Genomic DNA, 21,528 nt, shown 5'->3' with positions numbered 1-21,528 from the left:
TTTATTTTAAAGAGAATAATCAGGGTCATGATAAAGTCAGAAGAAAGTGTAGAAAGTTATTGTGATAAGATACAGAATCTCTGCTTTTTTGGGCAGATTACAAAGAAGGTAGCTTAGAGAAACTGATTTCGAGCTTCTGACCTTCAGAAATAAGCAAATAAATGTATTCTTTTGAAAGCCATCAAAGGTTGTGGTAATTTGTTGGAGCAGTCACGGGAAACTAATACAGCTGAGGAGTGACCTTTTACAATTTCTTATTAAGAGCAGACCCATACTCTAACAAAACTTGGTCTTTTTTGCTAAGAGCAAGTAAAATTCTCAGACTGAGTTCAGTGTTCGATATAATATTTGATACTAAATTAACTACAAGCTCCTTTTGAAAATCTTATGAATAAACTCATGAAAACTGAGTCAGGTTTTTATGTTCCTTTTCAAATTCTATTTCCGTGAACCTTCTAGAGCTTTCTGTACATGCTCAGTTTTGTGTTTCAGCACCTTCTCTCCTATTCTGGAACAAAAAGCTGTTTTACTTTAGAACAGAAACATTCTCGGGGCTGACCTGGTGGCGCAGCGGTTAAGTTCGCACGTTCCGCTTTGGTGGCCCGGGGTTTGCTGGTTCAGATCCCCGGTGCGGACATGGCACTGCTTAGCAAGCCATGCTGAGGTGGGCATCCCACATATAAAGTAGAGGAAGATGGGCACGCATGTTAGCTCAGGGCCAGTCTTCCTCAGCAAAAAGAGGAGGATTGGCAGCAGTTAGCTCAGGGCTAATCTTCCTCAAAAAAAAAAAAAGAAAAGAAAAGAAAAAACCATTCTCTTTTTTGCCCTTAATGTTGAGACCCTAGTAGAGTCTCGTTCACATATATTATAACTTTTAAGCAAAGTCACTTCTGTTTCACAAAGAAGACTAATGTCCGTAACTATGTACTGTCTGTGACTTTACCAGAGTAGCTCATACATATACTTAACCCAGCTTTATTCGGCCATACGCATTCCTTATACAGCTTCTCAACGTGGCAGAAATGAGCACGTTTGTTGACAGACCCAAAGGTGTAGCCTGTTTGTAGCATGTACAAATAAGCAGAAGTATATAAACTAAAACTATGCTTGGTAATCAATGTTTCAGTGTTTTACCTTACTTATAAATGATCTACCCGTCCGTATTTAACTCAATGTAATATCATCCAAGATTTTCACTTATCTAAAGATTTTGGAAATGCTCTCAAGCTGACATACTATTAAATCTTATTACTGTAGAAATTCAAGAACGTCAAAAAAATAATTTGATTTGCTTAAACAAATTTATGTTTTTCACATCTTTAAGTTTTAGTAGAAGTAATTCTAGCTCATTTGGTCAATAAAATTGTATAAGTTTAGGAAAAATATACCCAGGTAGCATAAAAATGTTTATACTTGATACTGATAAATCAGAGAAGACGTAGTACTTTTACAAAACCCAAACTGTTAAGCCAGACTTGTTTGCCAAAGGTTTACCCAAATTATGAGTTTGCGTTCTTAATATAGTTGTGATTCAGTTTCTGGGAGAATACATATTGTTTAAATCTAGTTCATTTTTAAGTATCATTGTTCAACTTCTTTATTTTCAGGAAATTTAAAGAATATTCCATTTATATAATCAATTATTTATTAAATATGCCAATCAGAACAGAGCTTCATTAAATTCAGAGATTTTATGATCTAATATACTAATATCATCCAGAAGTAGGGAATCCATTACATGCTCACACGATCAGAGGTGAGGGCATTTCTTAATTACAGACACGTGGACATACAAGCGCAGAGAAATAGAGCCTGTTGTGCCATGGGTTAGGAGTAAACACAGAAACAGAAAAACTCACCGGTCCAGATATCAAAATGCTGTTCTCCTCTCAGAGCGCATGCAAGTCTTAATTTACTTGAGCTCTAAAACAAACCAAAAAACAAAAAGACTGACAAGCCAGATTCTCTGTTGTCTCATCCAGCACAGATTAGATCTCTATAAACCATGAATCCATTTAGAAAGCTCTCTAAATGGTCTGACTCTAAAACCAAATTCCCATCCATTTATACCAACCATGGGGAATAACTTATGGGCTATGATGCATTTAAAATAAAACAAAGACTAAGTTAGTAGATCAGAAAATTACAACTAGAGAAGCAGTAGCATCATTGTATTGGTGCTTTGGATTCACCTGGACCACCAAGACAAGACTTGCCTGGGCTTAGACTCTGCATGAGGTGCTCTTTGTCATTGAAATTTACCTGACTCTAGTAGGCTAATGTAGTGGGCATTTTGGTTTGACCTCTAAGATAATTAAAAGATAATTTTCAGACAAGATAAAACCATTAAGTTCATACAGATATGAAATGAACACATGTTAAAAGATTTGACTTAACTCGTGAGAGAACCAGCAGGTGTTATAACCATTTTAAAGGAAAATACAAAGAACAGACATAAGAATATTGTTCAGTAACATTGAAATGTGCCCACAGGTCAGTCACAGACCCTGGGATGGAGGCTCTGTCTCAAAGGGTTGAACCACAGGCTGAGGGCAGAGCTTCAAGCCATAGAGGATTATTTGTAGGCCTTGAAACCTAATGGAACTTGCTGGTTGGGTTTCGGAATTGCTTGGGGCTGGTGACTCTTCTATCCTTATTCTCCCGTGTGGAATCAGGACATCCATAACTATTATTCTATGCCTGTCCCACCATTGTATTTTGAGAGTAGATAACTTGTTCTCTAGTTTCACAAGTTCACAAATGGAGAGGAATTTTGCCCCAGGATGCATCATGCAGTGTCATGGTTAGATACCATGGACTGTGGTGCTGGAGTGCCTGGGTTTAACTTCTGGCTCTACCATTTATTAATTGGGTAACTATGGGCAAACCACTTAGTTTGCGCATCTGTAATATGGGGTTGATAGTAGTTCATACCTAATAAGTTTTGAAAGTTATGGGAAATGAGTACTTGGAATTATACCTGGCACATATGTGTCAGCTGTTGTCATCAGATATACTTTTCCTCAGATCCTTTAAGGAAAGAGTTTTTCAGGAATAAAACATTAAAAGGATGAATCACCTTTAAAATACTGATTTAAAATCTCTCACGTCCAGAAATTTCCTAAATGTGCTTTAGAGGATGAAATAGCTAGTACCTTTCCCCTGCTGAACAGAGGCATTCCTTTATGAAAGTGGAGACACTGCCTGCTTCTTAGAATAGCTGTCCACCACAGATAAACATTACTCTGAGCTGCTGGGTGTGTTCAGTGTGTAAATAGATTGTGGGAACACGAGAGGCTGGTTTTTCAAGTTCCTGCTCCTAGTACTTCAGAAGGGGCAAGTAATCCAGCATTCTACAGTTTGTCTGAAAGAAAAGTGAGCCTCCAAAAATGTTCTTCTAACCATCAGATTGAGGTAAGAATCATGTGTTTAGGGGGCTTCAGTGTGACGTCTGCTCTCTTGATTTTTGTATTTTCGTGTGTTTATGAGGTGGGGTTTGCTTGTCAAGAAATGAATGACTCCTTCCACCATTTGATATGGGATTTTACAATAAAAGGAGAAAGAAAGGAATATATACAGAAGGCACATTTTAGCTATTGGGCTGCTATATAAGTTTGATAGATTGAGGAGGGAAATATAATATCTTCTTGTTATTAGCGCTTAATTTAATCTCCAGAGTGAAACCTTGCACTAGAGCCCACTGAACAATGACTATCTCCAGGAGCAAATATGTATCCTAGTGGCATAAAAAAAAATCAAGTTCACAGCAGGACTGTGTCATTTTGCCAAAAACTTCTCATACCTCTATGTATAAGATAGCAGTCTGTTCCCTCTGAATTTCTTTCATTGTTAGAAAACTCAGATGTTTTATTTAGCATTGTTGAATTGTTTTTTGCATTCAGTCCTGTTCTTGATATGGTTAGATATCCAGTATCTAAGGATTGTTAGAAGGATTGTTAATGTCTGAAAACCCTGGAATAGTTTCGACATGAATGTGATGTTTTTAACACCATGAGGAGATGAGATACTGGCTGAATATGCATATACACTAGAAAGATGCATCAGGTTTTGAAAAATTTCTCCTGAATATGGATTGTTTTAATTAGCAACGCCATCTTCCTCATTTAAGTGAAAAATACATTCTGCAACATAACATATCGAATTATATACTTGGAGAAAAATGTCTTCTATTTAAAGCATTCAAAATTATGAGTAGAAAATATTACTTCTATATGATAATGTATTTAAAATATTACTTAAATCTTAGTCTTCTTAAAGTGTCTTAATATGTCAGGAATTGAGCATTTAATTTTTTCACTTTGTAATAAGTTTTTCATGTGTTATTTAGACAACAGCTCAAACACAAGACTCTTATAATTTATACCCCATGACTTATGTGCATGAAGACATTCAACTGGGCCCTAGTGAAATCCTTAAATAGATCCCTAAATCCTTGAATATATATATACACACATACACACATATACCTGTATATTTACATATGGGCAGCTAATATCAGGAAACAGATAAAAGGTGAGAAAATGTCTTTTTGTTGTCAAATCATGTTTATTCTATGATTTGATTCTTATGATTTTCTGAAATTCTCTGCCAGCCTAAGTTTGGGAATTAGCTGTGTTGTCTTTCCATTTATTCAGGTTTGATAAAGTCTTCTAATAGATTTGGGACTAAAACAATAAAATAATGATTTCTACCTCTTTGTGTCCTGGAGGCACATTTAGTACTTTTGTTGTAACTATTTTCTTTTAATTATTTAGTATGTTAAGAAAAGGAAAAGGGAATGCAACTTTAATATGTGAAACGAGCAGCTTGTCTTACCTAAGCTCTGTTAGAGAATGGCATATGTGATGACTGTTTTGCCAGCATATGTAAACACTTAGCTAATCATCTTTAATATTTTCTATTTAGAATTTGCTTGTACCTATGTTTTTGTACATCCCATATGTTGCTTGTTTATGTGCTCTCGCTCTCACACATTCACCCCCCCCCCCCACACACACACATTCATACATTTTGGATGATTTCACAGGAACTTTTCTTTTATTTTGAGGAAGATTAGCCCTGAGTTAGCATCTGCTGCCAGCCCTCCTCTTTTTGCTGAGGAAGATTGGCCCTGAGCTAACATCCATGCCCATCTTCCTCTATTTTATATGTGGGACGCCTGCCACAACATGGCTTTATAAGCGGTGCTAGGTCTGCGCCTGGGATCCAAACTGGCAAACCCTGGGCCACTGAAGTGGAGTGCACGAACTTAACTGCTACACCACCAGGCAGGCCCCTCACAGGACTTGTTAACTTCTCTCCAACTTGGTTCCATTCCCGGCTATGTCTTTCTGTGGGTAGTATCATCATTTCTTTTGACCTCTCTTTCCTTACCATGCTTTTGCCATATCTTCATCATGCCTAGCCCGTGGACTTCTGATTCTACTGAAGATAGCAGTGAGTAAGTAGGTGGTCCCATTGTTTCCATCACTTGTGGAGTTGGCAACTGTAGTGGCTACCTTAAGTTCTGGAAGACCGTCTGGGAGTCAGGCAGAGCTCTTAGAGGTACAAAATCTGATAAATATACAGTGCACTAGGATAGGAAATTCACTTGATCTGGATTCTCTCTCCTTTCAGGAAAACACATCTCTACGAGGCAGTAATGTCTGCCTCAACTACCCTCTTTCTCTCTTTTATAACCCCACTTTCTTTAAATTCCCCTAGGACATGACATCTGCCTCCATCGCTTTATTGACACTGTACTTCCAAGGGTCACTCGTGGTGCTGTTAGGAAATCTAATTACATTTATTCATTCATCCATTCAGTAAATAGTTAGTGACGGCTATGCGTCGGGCACTGCTAGGCACTAAAGTTACAGTAGGAAACAGTCTGACTTTATGTACCTCCAGTCTAGTTAAGGAAGGTATTAATTTTCCCAAATCATTTATTTCAATTGTGATAAGTGCTGTCAAGGATACTTTTCCAAATTCTCATTCTATTTGACTCCTTTGCTTTATGTGACATTCATGATCACTTCCTACTTCTTGAGTTTTCTCCTTCCTTGTTATATCCACGACTCCATATTATCTATCCAACTACTTTTCTACCACTTTACCTCTTGTCTCCTTCTCTTCCCTTCCCTAAGTGTTGGTTTCCCCCAAAGGTTTAGCATTTGACGCATAATCTATTACTTCTTTTCTTTGCCTGTGACTTCTCCTCAAACCATAGTTTTAAATATCACCTCTAAGTAGATGCTTCCAAGATATCCATTTCCATCTACTATACATTTTCCCACTTGTATGTTCAACTGTCACCGGATATTCATCATTGTTGTAGCCAAATTCAGTATCTTTCATGTCAAACTACTTCCTCTTTCATCCATGTTTCTGCCAATGGCATTGATGATCTCCTGGTTTCTCACACTTGAAACCATATACAAAGAAGCCATTTTTCTTCTTTGTATTTGCTGTCAATAACCAAACCACTATCAAGTCCTTTCATTTCTTTTATGATAATATATCTACCATCTATCTCTTCCCATCTACTTTTCCTGTTATTTTTTCTTTTATTCTTTATTTTCTCATCCTCTCCTCCCTCAGTCTGAGAGTTACCTAGAATTCAAAGTCTTGGTCAGACCCCACCTCCATCAGAAAATCCATATCCAGAAAGTCCATATCTCATGCATATCTTCTTTTTATAGGCCTCAGGAAGAGAATCATGGGAGCTGTGGAAAGAACATAGGCTTTAAGACCCGGGTTTAGGTGTTGATTCTACCATTCGCTGCCTCCTGTGCAGTTTCTCTCTCTGTGAACCTCAGTTTCCTCATACTCATCCTATCTCATACAGTAGTCACAAGGAACAAATAAGACCATGGAGGTGAAGTCATTTTAAACTATGAAGCACTATATAAATATTAAAATAAGATATGTTAACATAAGAATAACTCAGGAGCATGGACTAAGGCCCTGTGTTTTGGCTACCGAGGTGGTTTAGTGTAGGGGTTGAGAGCATGGACTCTGCAGCCAGACTACCTCAATTTGATCTTGGCTCTGCTACTTACCAGCTGTGTGAGAAATTGAGAAAATTTAGTTAGCTTTTCTGTTCCTGAGTTTCTCATCTGTAACATGGGGGTAATGATAGCTTGCACTCACAGGGGTGTTGTAGGATTACAAGGGTTAATAGATATAAAATGCTTAAAAACAGTGCCTGGCACAAAGTAAGTACTCTATAAGTGTGGAAGTAGCGCTGGGGGCCAGTGGGGTTGGGTATGGGTACAAGGTGGGAACAAGTTAGTAGAACTGAGCCATCAGGTGAGGATCAGGTGCAGCAAGGATGGGAACACAGAACCACAGAGTGAATACCTGTACCTGGCTGAATCCCTCATGATTCAGATCAAAAATGATCCCGCCATCTGGGGCAGAACTGCAAATGCACGTCAAGGGGCCATGAATATTCTGAGCAACGATTTGGGGCTCAAGGATGGGGAGAAGGGTCTTTCAGATACAGTTTTGCTTTGTTTTGTTTCTTTTGGTTAAAGAGAAAAGAATGGTAGTTTGCCCTTTAAAGTCATGAAATATGTTGGTATGTCATGGAATCAAAATATCAGTATCCAAATGTCCAAATGCTAAGAAAGCAGACTTAACTATCTTCTGTATTCAGGAAGTCTCTTTCTTTCCCGAGGGTAGGCTTATAGCATTTTAGAGTGCAAGGGACCTCAGACATTCTATTCCTCTCAATTTATAGTATCATTGCCCAGACTATGTATTTTTACTAACACACAGCGCTTCACTTTGGATGAGGGTTTTTTTTTTTTTCATGTTAAGAAAGGGCAAATAATGATACTTCAAATATTATGGGGGTTATCATAAATGATTTAAATTGTTTAATCTTCACAAGAACCTCATAAGATAGATATCATCATCCCATTTAGATAAGAATAAACTTAGGATCATAGAGCTCATGCATAATTAATGGGTAATTGAACCAGGTTCCAACCCAAGCAGCTCAGCACCAGAGCCCATATTCTCAACCACTGAGCCCTATCCTCTCGGCACCTCTGTGCTCTAGAGTCTGGTTAAGAGGTCAGGCTCTGGGGTGCTGGGCGGCTGTTAAATGTTGCAGCTCCAGTTTTCCTTGACAACTGGCATTAAATGTTTGATAGTTTTTCATCATATGTAGAAATTACTTAAGATTTATACTAAGTAGTCCCAGGTCTGTACAAGAAGAGTCTGATTTTTCTCATGCATGATTCTGTATGTGACCATCAAAGGTCCCAAATAGTGATGCACTCTATTTCCTAGACAGTATCTTATTCTGTAAACTAGCAGCTACTTTGCACTGTACCTATTGCTTCCGGCCATGGGGATGTTCTCTTGAGTATGTGTTAGTTTTCATCTTTGTTTTTGCTAATGTTTCAAAAGTTTAGGCTCAATATTTGGACTGGCTGTTTTATTTCTGTTTCCTAATTGAACTACTTCTTCATTAAAATGTTCCCTCGCCTTATTATTTTTTTACTTTAAGCATTATCCACTAAAAATAATTTAATCAGCTTTTACTTCATTTTCTTCTTCACTGAATAAAAATATTAAAATCAGACTTATCTTCACCGAACCGCTTAATAACCTTATTCATTTCCAAGTAGGCATAATACCATTTGTAACTCTTGTTAAAGTTTAGCAGTTTCCAGTCCTTGTAACAGTTGACTTATCCAGGCTAATTCAATTTAATCTTTCTAACTGAATACCAGGAAACACTCTGTTCCTACATTAGGAACATGTCCAGTTCATTTAAGGGTTTGTGGCTTATGTAAATAGATTTCAGTGGCATTTTCATTTTGATGTTGTGCAATCAGAAAATATTTCCAGGAGAGCATCAAGACTTGAAGGGAAATTAAGAAAATGAATAGAAAAGCAACTCTAAAATAGGTTTAATTTTAAAGCAAGTAAAATCCTTAAGACCAAACAATATAATTTTTTAAATCACATAACATTGATAGTGTATGCTAAGAATGGGAGTGGTAAATTTTACCAGAAAATATAGTTGAGATGGGGTGGAAGGTGGGTGTGTGTGTGTGTGGACAAATATACTTGAAACAGAGCCGTCAAATAGTGGTGTTCCAGAGTTCAAAAATAGACTTTAAATCTAAACATATTTTTATCTGGATTGTAAAAATGAAAGGTCAACAGCAGCTCACTTGGTAAACACAGACCAAGAGAGATCATATCAAACATATTTATTTAATTCAATATCAGAGTGTAGACCATTCCGTTGATATATCCTTCCAAGAGCTATGTACAGACTGCAATCATTTTTAGTCTTCTTGACATGAAATTACATTAAAATTAGTATATGATTAAAATTTTTGAAATTGGGGCTGGCCGGGTGGTGCAGCAGTGAAGTGCACACATTCCACTTCGGCGGCCTGGGGTTCGCTGGTTCGGATCCTGGGTGCGGACATGGCACCACTTGTCAAGCCATTCTGTGGTAGGCGTCCCACATATAAAGTAGAGGAAGATGGGCACGGATGTTAGCTCAGGGCCAGTCTTCCTCAGCAAAAAGAGGAAGATTGGTGGCAGATGTTAGCTCAGGGCTAATCTTCCTCAAAAAAAAAAAGAAAAAAACTTTTGAAATTAATTTCATTTAAATCAAGTAATGTGATATCAAGGATGAGTTTTCAAACAAAGCAGTAGGGACCTAATGCAAAATAGGCATTTTTTCCAATTTTCAACAAATAATGTTATATTCAAAGATGTCTGAGTCTACAGACAGATGTACAATTGAGTTGCATATTTTGACTAAAATAGATATATGTTAAAACACATTTTGTGACAAAGAATCACTGCCCTCTAGTTGAGAGGCTAGCACAGGGAAATTAACTACAAGGAAGTTCAGTCAGTAATATCGGGGGGAAAAAGACTGGGATGTTCTGTTTGCATCAGCTGTGTCAAGAAGGAAGACTTTAATCTGCTTCAAGCCATTCACAGCTGTTGTCTAGTTTTGTTGACTATTACTGAATTTGAGCTCCAAATACAGGAAGGTTATTTCTAAGTCAGTTCTACGCAACAAACCAAACAGCTATTGATTTTCTTTCAAATTCCCATTTGTCTCTCTCATTGTCCTTGTGAGTGGTAGTGATGTGTTTGGCTTTATGCTTAAGCACAACAGGATATAACTAAATATGAGGACCACTCAGATTTACAGAGTAGGTTCCTGAACAATGAAGATAAAATTCAGTGGTCATATTTGATTGATTATATTTGGAGAAGTCTTGACCTGGGCCAGCAAACTTGAAATATAGGTCCAATACTGCCACTAATAATAATAGTAACTGCCCATCCTTGGACTGTTCAAGTGCTTTCCATGTAACCAAGGCGTACAGAGGTTCAGTCGTGTCTCCAAGATCCCGCAGCTAACAGATTTCAGAGCCTAGATGTGAACTAGAGTGCCTGCTTTGTGCCGGGGTTACCTTGGTCAAGTTAAGTAACTTCTAAAGGTATCTCCCTGGGAAATTTGTTCCTGCTGCCACAATTTCTACCTTTCTACCTTTCTACCTTTCTCCCTGGTTCACAGGCTCACCCAATCAGTGCTGGTGTCTACAAAGCTTTTACTGATCTGTCTCTCATACTTAGTTGGGATTGCTATCAATCTGATTGCTAATGCCACGTCTGCCAAATGCAGCAAGGAGCTGTGGAGAGTAGGATGGACAACACTTACGTTCCTCCAAGGTGGTCTTATACCATGGTCTACACTGGGGGTTGACAAACTTCCTATTAAGGGTAAGTCAGTAAATATTTTAAGCCTTTTTGTCCAAGAGGCAAAATCATGACTATTTTGTATATACTTAGATAAGAAGACAGAAAACAAATGTCCGCAAATATTTCATTGACAAAATTCAAAATATAACACTAAGGATTGAGTACAGTTTTTTCTTTTTTGTGTTTTTTTGTAACACAGATCTACTGGGAAGAATGGGATTTTAGGCAGATAACTTTTCACTTAATTGGGGTCTAATGTTAGAATTCTTTTTTTTTTTTAGAGATTTTATTTTTTCCTTTTTCTCCCCAAAGCCCCCCAGTACATAGCTGTACATTCTCTGTCATGGGTCCCCCCAGTTGTGGCATGTGGGACGCTGCCCCAGCATGGTTCGATCAGCAGTGCCATGTCCTCGCCCAGGACCCGAACCAGTGAAACACTGGGCTGCCTGCAGCGGAGTGAGCGAACCCAACCACTCGGCCACGGGGCCAGCCCCAATGGTGGTATTCTTAAAATCAAAATTGATGATAGTAGATCCAACCGCATCTCAGACCTGCTAAATTTGAACCTGAATTTTTTTATTTTTATTTTTTTGTGTGAGGAAGATTCACCCTGAGCTAACATCTGTGCCAATCTTCCTCTACTTTTTGTATGTGGGATGCCTCCACAGCATGGCAGAGTGGTCCGTGTCTAGGATCCAAACCTGTGAAACCAGGCTGCCAAAGTGGAGCATGTGGAACTTTAACCACTGAGCCACAGGGCCAGTCTCTGAATCTGAATTTTAACAAGAGCCCCCCGTGATTTGTGTGCCCCCTAAAGTTTATGAACACACTGGTCTAGAGTTTCTTAATACTATCTGAGCTGCATCTTGATTCCTTCAGAGGAGATAATAAAAGCTCTGAATCCTAGAAAAGGTTCGCAAACCATTTGAAGTCCATTTGAGAACTCCTACAGGGTCTGTGGTCCTGAAGTTAAGACCCTAGGGACTTTGTGGCCAGGCCTACCCAGGACAAAAATGTTTTAAAAGTAGATTGTGGTGATGGTGTTCAAATTGTGAATATACTAAAAAATCATTGAATTGTACACTACAAATAGGTGGACTGTATGGTATGTGTCTTATATCTCAATAAATCTGTTTTAAAAAAAAAAACCTCAAAGAATTGTACTTTTAAAATGTCCCATGGGTTTCCAGTGGACAGCTCGTGTAGAGAATTACAAGGACTCCAGGTTTTGCTGAGTTGAAATCCCAGCTTTGCCACTTACTGTGTTATGGAAGTTAAGCTACTTAACCTCAGTTTCCTTTTGTGGAAAGTGCAGCTAATAATGATAATACCCACCTCAGAGAGTTTCTTGGAGGATCAAAAGGAACTGCTAAGGCTCCTGAAAGCATGGACTGAGGACCTCAGCTGCGGGAGGGGGAGTTGGCCTGAATAGCATGGATGGGTTTCCACAAAGGACCTAGTGTCTTCTCAGCTAGGTCACATCAGTCAAACTTTGGAAGCAAGATTCCCTAGGAGTAGTTTACGCATACAGAGAGCATGGTTAATTGGGGGTGGATGGCAGTTAGCTGAACTTAGGAGTAGAATGTTATATCTTCTTGGACCAGCCTTCAAGCCAGTTAGCACTTCAGGTGTTTAGGGCTCTGAACTTGCAAGAGCTCTCTGACCATGCATTATGAAGACATTTCTGCTTATTTTCCAACACTAGCTTACTTTAGCTCCTGTGAAAAGGATCTGCACTACCCTCCTGCTAGAACATGTGTAACTCGTCGAAATTCTCCAGGCCTCAAGTGGTCTCCTGCACCATAACCTCTGTTGTAGAGCTTCCTCTCAGATGTCTATCTTGAACTATTCTTTCTTATGGTTTTGGTCAATGACAACTTTGGATCTCTAACTTTTTAGGCTATCTGTCTATATATATATATATATTTTAAGATTGGCACTTGAGCTAACATCTGTTGCCAATCTGTTTTTTTCTTCTTCTTCTTCTCCCCAAAGCCCCCGAGTGCATAGTTGTATATTCTAGTTGTGGGTCCTTCCAACTCTGCTACGTGGGATGCTGCTTCAGCATGGCCTGATGAGCGATGCCGTGTCCATGTCCAGGATCTGAACTGGGGAAACCCTGGACTGCCAAAGCAGAGCACATGAACTTAACCACTCAACCATGGGGCCAGCCCCTATATATTTTTTTTGATGCAAGTGATTGTCTGTTCTTTTTTTTTTGAGGAAGTTTAGCCCTGAGCTAACATCTGCTGCCAAACCTCCTCTTTTTGCTGAGGAAGACTGGCCCTGAGCTAACATCCATGCCCATCTTCCTCTACTTCATATGCAGGATGCCTTCCACAGCATGGCTTGCCAAGTGGTGCCAGTCCGCACCTGGGATCCAAACTGGTGAACCCCGGGCCACTGAACGTGCCAACTTAACTGCTGCACCACCTGGCTGGCCCCAGATTGTCCATTCTTAACACCCACACCAAATAATCCTTGTTACTACAAGGCCCATAACTGTGGTCAGATTTTAGCATGCTCCAGGGGGACAAGTACAAAATATGACCTTGAAGGAATTAGATTATACACCAAAATAATTGCAAGATTTATTAGTTTCTAGTATTAGAAACTGGGGCATTAGGCCAAGTAAGATATGCTATAACGCTGGAGTGGGCTGAATTTATTGACATGGTGTATTTTCCAGAGATCCTGGAGTTAGTGTGGTACTTCTCGCAGCTGGAGGTATTGGCAACAGATTACTTGATTGGTTAATTGAAATCTGAACTTAATGGTGGCTTACATCGACTGAGTGATATCCTTGACTCCTAATTCATTAGACTCAACTGTGTCTCCCACTCTGTTGATTCTCTCTCCTCAGTTTCTTTCATCAGCTCATTAGTTCTTTTGTCCCTTCTTTAAAAATTGTTGTTCCTCATGGTCCTATTCTTGGCCCTCTTCTCTTCCTCTGTGTTCTCACTTGCATAACTTTCGCCACCATGTAGGCACCAATGATTCCCAATTAAATGCCTCTCGTGTAGAATTCTCGTGTAGATAAACTTTACTTCCATGTTCCAAATGCCCTTCTGGACAGATAGATCTTTGTTGATGCTTGCCTCGTAAGTCCTAGACCTCAACATGTCCAAATTTCAATTAATTGGTTTTTTTTTTTCTCCCAAACTTCTTTGTCTTGTCTTCTCTATCTCTGTTAATAGTATTGCCATCAACATTCCTAGGCTTCACCCCAGTCCTATTGAATCAGAATTCTGGAGATGGAGCCTCAGGAATCTATTTTTGAACGAACTCCATAGGTACTTCGTATGTACACTAAAATTTTAGAACCTTTGCAGTTCCCTGTGCTGGAAACCTCAGAGTCACTCTCTCGCCTTTTCCTTACCGCTCTCATCTAGTTGGTAACTGGATCTTATTGAGATCATTCCCAAATATCTAAAAAAAAAAACTCACCCTTAGTTCCTTTCCCACTACTACAGCTTCAGTTCCTACTCTCTCTGGCGCTCCTGGAAGAGCCTCCTCATTGTCTGCATAACCTCTACCCTCGCCTTCACACGATCACTAAGTGCTCATGTCTTTCAAAACACGAATCTAAAATAGAAAGCTGACTGTGCTATTCCTTGGCTTAAAAGCATTCAACAGCTTGATGGCGTGGGAGCAGTTTTCAGGCTTTTTAAGGTCATGAAACTGTTCAAATAAAATCTGTCCGGGAAATCCAACTTATAGAACAGATAAAAGCAGAACTGCTCCGTTTGAAGCAGGGGTCGGCGCCACAGGCTTGGCCTCTCATCCTGCCTTGCTGTGTTTCCTAAGAAACCATTCCCAAAGACACAGTTTGAAAAACACTGGATAAAGTCCACATGCTTTATTTGGATACCAAATTCCTTCCTGGCTGGCACCCTCCTCCTCTCACCTCTCCACCATTAACTCAGACCCCAGCCCTGGGATTATTCCCTAGTCCCTGGACTAATCATGTGTCCTTGTGACTTTTCACATTTACTGTCTTCACATCCTAGAATGACCTCTTTCCTCTTCCTATTTGTTTAGTGTTCTCACAGCCAAGTTGGCATTTATAAGACTGTGGCTTTTTATATTTATGTCTGTTTCCACTAGAAAGTAGACAAACTCCTTGAGAACAGAGCCCATGCTTTCTTCATCTATGAGGCCCCTAGAGGTAGCAGTTTCTGACACACGGTTTTATATATGGTTGTTGCATAAACATTTATGTGTTCTCTAACACATTCTGTTTATTCTTTGGTTTTATTTTTGCCAGAATGAACATGCCTTAGTGAATTAAACATTAATTTAAAAATACATTAATTAACCACAAGGCTCTATCACTCTACTACTGATGTTTTTTCCTGTTCAGTAGTCAAGCATGATAATCAGTGGATACATGCATTGTGTATCATGGCATATGAAGCTGAGCTAATGTGGCTAGAATATACTTTTGACAGCAAAGACATTTGCTGTATTTTTCTTTACTAATTTTGTGAGTAATGTGTATTCATTGCAGAAACATGGAAATAAAGACAATTATAAAGAAATTAAAATACAACCATAATATAACCACCCAGATATAGACTTAATATTTTGACTTATTTCCTCCCATTGTTTTTTCTGTAATATTTAGGTGTGTCTGTACTTCCTTCAACACAATTGGAACCATACTGTAGAAGTAGTTTTATATCCTGATTTTTTTCCATTTACCTTCTTATTATGAGTCTTCCAGCATGTCATCATATATAAAAGAATCTTAGCATTATTAAAAATCTTATTAATAAAAATTGTGGAGTTTAGAAGCAATTGCTAAGAAGTTTGTAAGTTCTTAATAGAAGGTCTAGGAAGCCAGAGAGAGACCTTTGGGTATTTTGTGAATCAAAGGGAATAGAGGTCTGTTTTTGACTGATCTCTTTTAATGACATATTCCTTCAGTGTAAGAACAAAAAGGATGGAGGGGGCTGGTCTAAAATGTTTTGAGCATCTATTATGTGCCAAATATTGCGCTAGGCACTTTGTATACATTAATTTATTTTCATATTCACAGCAAACCAAGAAGTGGATATTAATATTCCCATTTTATGGATGAATAAACTGAGGTGTAAAAACTTAGAGTAGCTTGTCCATGTTATTCCCTCAGGGAGTAGAATTCGTTCTATTAGTTTCCAAAGCCCCACATTTTTTCCAACACCAACTCTGAGAGGGTACACAGAGCCAGCCTTTGATTCCGAGGGCTTTGTATTAGCAGTGCTTACCATGTGGACTAGAAAATCTTTGGGTGGCCGCAGTTTATGAACCCCTGAAATTACCTCCCTTTGTCTGTTAGAACATATGTATATTTTTTCGGGGTCCTTATTGATTGTTTAAAGTATCAGCTATCCCTCAAAAAGGTTTTTGGATCTCTGTTGCGAATAATGAAGCATCCACAAGTCTTGCAGAAATCCTTTGAGGAGCCTTTAGTTTCACTTGCCAGGCCCTGCCTTGAGAACATTATCGTTTCTTGTTCTATTACCCTTTCATGAGTCCCTGGAACCCATGGGACCAGTTTCTCCCAATACCCCCCAGTACCCTCGATACTGTTCATTTATAGAAGAGTCTCAAATAATTTGCACTTCTGCTAACTGTGCTACCATTCCTCTAATTTGTGCATCTGCGTGTGTACTCTTGTATTCTTTTAACAGCTGAGCATTTGAAACCCTGCTAACTTCTCTGTGTAGCTAAAAGTGCCTATGCTTGCACTGACCCAGTAATAAATAGGGAATCATGGAACACATGCAATTTTTTAATTCCCATCAAAGAGTGGAAGAATGCATGACCCTTGATCTACAGACTTCCTGGTAACCACAAACTTATACATCCTATGTATTAGGAAGTGAGATGTGGTAAATTAAAAGGGCCACAAATTCTTTACTGCTCCCCTTCCATTAGAATCTAATTCACCTCCTTAAATCTGGGATGACTTTAGTGATTCGCTTGACAAATAAAACATGGCAGAAGTAATGTTCTGGGACTTCCAAAGGTAAGTCTTAAGATGTCTTGCAGCTTCTGCTTGGACATCCTGGAACACTTCTCTGGGGTAAGGAAGCTGACATGTAAAAAGTGTGACTACCCTGAGACCACCATGAGGGAGAAGCCATATATGGGTGTTATAGTCAACAGCTAACATCAACTGCCAGATATGTGAATGCGTCATCCTTAATATCCCTCCTAGTCCAGTCTTCAGATGACTTCCGCCCCAGCTGCCATCTGACTGCAGCCTCATAAAAGACTCCAAAATGAGTGCCTCCTAGTTAGGCCCAGTCAACCCACAAAACTGTAAGAGATAATGATAAATTTTTTTTTAAGCCACTAAATTTTGGGGTAGTTTGTTACTGAGCAGCAGATAACTGAAACACGAAGGAATGGGGTACACATGTTATATTTGGAGCTAATAAGCTCCACTTATATTGAAGGTTTCCAAGGAAACTCTGTTCATTGCTCTTCTGCCTACATTTTGTATGATGGATCCTACTCTTGTCCTCATATTCTCCCTGGTAAATTTTTTTTTTAAGATTTTATTTTTTTTCCTTTTTCTCCCCAAAGCCCCCTGGTACATAGTTGTATATTCTTCGTTGTGGGTCCTTTTAGTTGTGGCATGTGGGACCCTGCCTCAGCGTGGTTTGACGAGCAGTGCCATGTCTGCGCCCAGGATTCGAACCAATGAAACACTGGGCTGCCTGCAGCGGAACGCACGAACTTAACCGCTCAGCCATGGGGCCAGCCCCTCCCTGGTAAATTTTTTTAAAAAAATTAAGTGACATATATTTTTCTCTTCATTCTGCATACATCCATTCTAAACGTGGCAGTGTTTTATGAAATTCTGTAACACAGAATTATTGGAAGAGGGTTAACTGATTAAATAGAACCTATCACAGGTTTAGAAGAAGGCATCCATGATAAAGAGGCCACAATAATGTCATGTACAGTGGTTTCAGCGGTACATTCCACTCTAAATCCACTAGCACTGCAGTGGCTCCCACTGAGCTGGAATATTGTCCAATTTCTTCATCTCGAGCATTTGCCCAGAGTTTAGTTTCTTTCTCCCATTCCATTTTGGCATAGAGCATCACTTCACGCTGATCCAATGTTCTCTCCTGAGATGAGATGCTATGTATTCCAGTTTTTATTTTAGGCATTGCTTCTCAAATGTTTTATTTTTCATCTCATTCATTAGAAATCTGAAATCAGTCTTATGAGGGTAAAATCATGATGTTGGCAGGATTGCATTTCTTCTGGAGGATCTAGGGGAGAATCCATTCCCTGGCCTTTTGCAGCTTCTAGGGGCTGTCTGCATTCCTTAGCTTGTGTCCCGTTCCTCCATATTCAAAGACCATCACTCCAACCTCTACTGCTGTCATCACACCTCCTTTTATGAATTTAACTCTACCGCCTCCCTCTTGTAAGGACCCTTGTGATTACATTGGGCCCATCTGGATGATCCAGGATAATTGCCCCATCTTAAGATCTTTGACTTAATCATATTTGCAAAGGTTCTGTTGACTAGGACATGAGCATTTTTGGTGCCATTATTCAGCGTATTGCAGATACCTAAGCTAGACTAAGATTCAGGCATTTCAGCAGATACCTGTGGATACTTAGAAGATAAAGAGAGGAGGAGAGAGTGTTCCAGGCAGAGTCTTGCAAGTAGGAAGATTTGGAGGTGAAAAAGATCATGGCTTCTTTAGAGAAATGATGTGTCAAGTGTGGTTAGAGAGTAGATACATGAGAGATGGGTAGACAAAAGCCAGATCATGAAGCGTTTTTAAAACAATATTAAACAATTTGAACTTTTAAGAGCAAAGAGAATCACTGAAGGGTTTTAAGCATGGGAGTGGCAATTATCAAATTTGTGTTTTTGGAGGAATCTGATGTAGGAAAGCAAGAATGGGGGCAGGAAACTGTGATGCTGAAGATCAGAGTGATATCACTTAATTCACAACATGTCTGAAACCAAAATCCATTAATGCCCACCAAAACCAGCACATCTCCCCAACTTCCCTATTGTCACCTGTATTCTTCTAAGACTGAAATCTTAAAATTATTTCTGGCTTCTCTCTTTTACTTCCAACTCTAGTCAGTCACCATACCTTATTGCTTCTTGAAATTTTTAAAAGACAGATAATGTATGATTATATGAACATGTCTAAAATAATAACCAATATGGAAATAAACTCCTTTTCATCTCTTCTCTAACTCTTGACAGTCCAGCTCTCATCCCTATAGGCAACATGATTAAGGGATCACTATGTATCATTCTGTGCCTTTTCCTATGTGTTTACATATATTATATATTGATTGCATTGCATTAGACTCATATGCACTTGAAAGCATGAATATCTTTGTATTTTCCACTAACAATGTAGCTTAAATATTTTCATATCAATACATATTTTTAAATACCTCATTTCAATGTGGAGCCATGGTATTGCTGTAACTTTAGGCTATTTCAAAATTTTCACTTTTTATTTTTGAGGAAGATTAGTCCTGAGCTAACATCTGCCGCCAATCCTCCTCTTTTTGCTGAGGAAGACTGGCCCTGATCTAACATCCATGCCCATCTTCCTCTACTTTATTTGTGGGACACCTACCACAGCATGGCTTGCCAAGTGCTGCCATGTCTGCACCTAGAATTCAAATCGGCAAACCCTGGGCTGCCAAAGTGGAACATTCGAACTTAACCACTGCGCCACTGGGCCGGCCCCATAAATTTGCACTCTTGATAGTTATGTTACAATGAATATCTGTACATTATCCTCACACATACACACAGATATTAATTTTTCTATAAGATAGTCTTAAAAATGGTCAAAAACTTGAATATCTTAATTTAACAAACTTGAGGTATGATTGAAATATAAAAAACTGTACACATTTAATGTATACAACTTAATGAGTTTGGAGGAAAGTATATACCCATGAAACCATCACCACAATCAATGCCATAAACATATCCATCACCTTCAAAAGTTTCCTCCCATCCTATTTATGTATATATGTATGTGTTATGATGAGGACACTTAGCAAATTTTAAAGTATACAACACAATACTGTTGACTATGGGCACTATGCTATACAGTAGCTCTCTGGGACTTATTCACATAGCATAACTCAAACTTTGTACTTTTTGATCAATTTTGAAAGATTTAACTCATAATCTTAAAAGGGTGAGAAGAAATGTAAAGGCTCTGAGATTTTACCCTGCTTTCAAGCTAACGAGTAGGCCTGTCACAGTTTTCCCTGTGGTGGTTGAAGACATGCTGCTCCTGGGGCAGATACAGTGGACTTTATTACTCACAGGACAACAAGTCTCATGAGCTTCATGTTTGCATTGGTTCCTCTTGCCTACAAGTGCCCAGGTGGAAACTGTGCATGCAGTGGATTTGCATAACAGCTGAGGAACCCTGAACTTATGGAGCCCAAAGATTTTACAATGGGATGCAAGCAAATCTGCCTTCTGCCCTTGAGAGAGTCTTTTGCTTTATTAAACAAGTCGTAAGCAAATCTACCCTTTGCTTCTGAGACAGATACTCTCTCTTTCAAGGATGATCACTAAATAAACATTCTTGGAATGATTGTCCAGAACAAAAGACCAGTGAATGCCTCTGCTCGCAAGACATGTAGTTATGGAAGAGACTCATGGAGAGCTCTCTCACAACTAAGGGGTGAACTTATTTCCACTTTCACCAGTGGGGTATGAGTATGCCCATTTCCACACACCCTCACCAAACACTGGATGATGTGGGTTTTTGGTTTTTATATTTTCATAATCTAGTAGGAAAGCTAAAAAGTTTTCTCCTTGTGGTAATTTGCATTTGTGTAACCAGTAAGCTAAGTGAGCATCTTTTCATGTTTATATGAATTGCTTGTGAGTTGCCAAGACTGTGAATTGCCTTGTCTTATTTTTTGCCCCTTATGTTATTGGTTTATTTTCTCATAATTTGTAGAAGCTCTTTATATTTTCTAGACATTAATCCTTTTCCTGCTTTATATAGAAAAATCTTAGTCTCCCAGCCTATCTGTTTCTTTTAATTTTACTTTCAGTGGCTTCCTTTGTACAGATATTTTAAATTTATATAAGGTCTATTCTTTGAAACTTTTTTGGAGACAATATAGAATTTTGTAGGTCTTGGTAGTTAAAAAGGATTTAGGGGAACTACCAGATACGATATAAGTCTATCTCCTAATTTTTCTTTCAAATCTGTCTCTCTTGAATTTATTTAGGTTTTCTCCTAACCAGTTATTTTAAGATAGAAATAGTCTTCTCTTTAAAAATATCAAAATACATGATGCCAAGATAAGAACTTATGATGTTAAATATCTTTTTCCAAACTGAGGGTTCTGTGAAAATTCACAATGAACATTAGAGCATTAAAGAGTCTGAGAAGTTCTGTAGAAGAAAACAACATTTAATTTGGTTTAACTCAACATATCCAAAATTTTGTTGGACTTCAGAACTTTAAAAAATTCCACAGAATGTCTAATAGCATCTGTTGTCCCATGGAGGTACTGAGAGGCAGTCACATGTAATGGTTAGAAGCAGGGTCCCTGAAAGCAGACTGCTCTGAGTTACTTACTAACTGAGTGACTTTGGGCAAGTTATTTAACTTCTCTATGCCTCAGTTTTCTCATCTATAAAATGGAGATATTAGAATTTATTTCGTGAGCGAGTCATAAAGATTAGTTGAGTTACGTAAGCATTAGTTGTTGTTATGAGACATTCTGAGTATGCTGCTCTTGGAG

At 38.7% G+C, this 21,528-nt stretch overlaps 1 protein-coding gene across 9 annotated transcripts in view; it reads left to right on the top strand.

Moving 5' to 3' along the window:
- SYTL5 (synaptotagmin like 5) overlaps nt 1-21,528 on the top strand; it is a 273,738-nt gene that overhangs the window by 95,557 nt on the left and 156,653 nt on the right. For 6 of the 9 annotated variants that reach the window (XM_070502421.1, XM_070502424.1, XM_070502425.1 and 3 more), the window contains exon 1: nt 3,268-3,414. The exons of 2 other annotated variants lie outside the window; for them this stretch is intronic. The gene's annotated coding sequence lies outside the window, so the exon portion shown is untranslated. Of the gene's footprint in view, nt 1-3,267; nt 3,415-10,570; nt 10,777-21,528 lie in introns of those variants that run through there. One more of the 9 variants, XM_070502420.1, reaches the window with a different exon arrangement.

This window comes from Equus asinus, chromosome X, assembly GCF_041296235.1.
Source record: "Equus asinus isolate D_3611 breed Donkey chromosome X, EquAss-T2T_v2, whole genome shotgun sequence".
Lineage (NCBI taxonomy): Eukaryota > Metazoa > Chordata > Mammalia > Perissodactyla > Equidae > Equus > Equus asinus.
This window is presented reverse-complemented; position numbering and strand designations above follow the sequence as displayed.